General features: G+C 36.6%; 1 long non-coding RNA gene across 1 annotated transcript; it reads right to left on the reverse strand.

The window, feature by feature from the left end:
* Positions 1-425: 425 nt before the first annotated feature.
* On the reverse strand, positions 426-1118 carry LOC112500158. Its single transcript, XR_003067335.1, has 3 exons — positions 974-1118; positions 635-797; positions 426-530 (listed from the first exon to the last, which is right to left on the reverse strand). It is a non-coding gene; the product is annotated as an uncharacterized LOC112500158 (long non-coding RNA).
* Between the last annotated feature and the right edge of the window lie 523 nt (positions 1119-1641).

Consider the following 1641-nt stretch of genomic DNA (forward strand, 5'->3'; position numbering starts at 1 on the left):
AAACACAAAAATAGTGTTCACATTGTGAAATGGATATATGAGAAACAAAATACATTGTGAAACAAATATATATATTAATCAATACCCTAATTCATGCCATAGACAAAAAAAGAATAATGTGAAATAGCAAATGATGCATCAGTTTTCAAGGTTATCACAATTTTACGGGTTCTCAAAAGAAGACCCCCCCACACACACATATATGTGTGTGTGTTTGTGTTTTCTCCCAAGTGGGCTTTGAGCCAGGGACTGGTTTGAGACCAGATTGGTTATAATTTTTTTTAAAGAACTAGTTACAAGGGAGCTAGCAAAGGACCGATTATCAATACCCAGTTACGTTTTTTTTGTCTTATTAATAAGAACCGGTTGTCGCACATCCTTCAATGACCCCATGATTTGCCTCCCACCAAAACTCAAAGACAGAAGAGGGTATAATGTAGTTGATATTCTACCACTTAAAAGATGCAATTCCAAAGCGATGAGAAGACCATACAACCGAGTAAACAATAACCCACGATTCAACACGATCCCTACAAAATGGACACAACACTGAATCAAGATCGATTTCTCTTTTATTAACCTTATGAAGAACCGGTAATTCATTACGAAGAGCCTTCGAGACTAAGATATTCACTTTCCTAGGAACTAGCTTGTTCCATAACGTGGCTTTATCATCAGGAGAAGATTGCAGAAAGTAACCATCCACTATATGCCGAAGAGATGAAGTCGTGAAAGATCCTTTCGAAGTAAGGAACCAACGAGCAGAATCCTAAACCAGAGACCTTAGGCGGAACATTCTGCAACAAGGAAATTAAGTCAAAAAAATCTCATGAAGCCCTTCCTTGAGGAGGACGAATCCAATTCCACATCCACAACCCCTTAATTCAAGTGCCATGATCTCCGGCTTTGACTTCGGGATTGCAGTCCAAACAAAAAGCCGAGAAAACCCGTCATATAATTTGAAACTACCCACCTATTTGTCAACCGAAAAAGGCGATTTTTCCGATCCCCGATAAATTTCCCAAAAGAAGAGCGGAAATTTAGCCCTAATCCATCTAAATCAATCCCTGCTTTTAAGATTCCACCCAAGTCGAACCAACTTTCTTAAGCGTAGCTCCGAAAAAATTAAAACCACCTTTCCTCCCGTATAAACATTTAATTACTCGAGCCCAAAAAGAATTTTCTTCTCCAAGAAAACACCACCACCGTAGGCTCAAATTATGGGCCTTGAGACTAGCGATATTAAGCCCTCCCCTCTTGAAGTCCTTAAAAATGTTAACCCATTTTACTAAGATGACCCATCCCAAAAAAATTATTCTCACTCTTTCAAGAATAAACGGCTGGTTTTGGTGGACAATTATGTTGTATTTTGCTTCATTATAAATGGAGGTTTGAGTTGTTGACTTATTTACACAAATCATTAACATTTTAAAGCTTAAAACAAAACAATCATCTTTTTTTTCAGAACTTAAATTCAAGTTCACGACATATGGTATGAAACCAGATCCTTCTAGTGACTGATCTTTGCGTGAAAAATATATAAAGACTTTTGTACCATAAATAAATGCTTAGAATATACATACATATACATATATATATATATATATATATGTGTGTGTGTGTGTATGTAGGAAACCTTCT

This window comes from Cynara cardunculus (genome assembly GCF_001531365.2).
Source record: "Cynara cardunculus var. scolymus isolate 2C chromosome LG 17, CcrdV1, whole genome shotgun sequence".
Classification (NCBI taxonomy): Eukaryota; Viridiplantae; Streptophyta; class Magnoliopsida; order Asterales; family Asteraceae; genus Cynara; species Cynara cardunculus.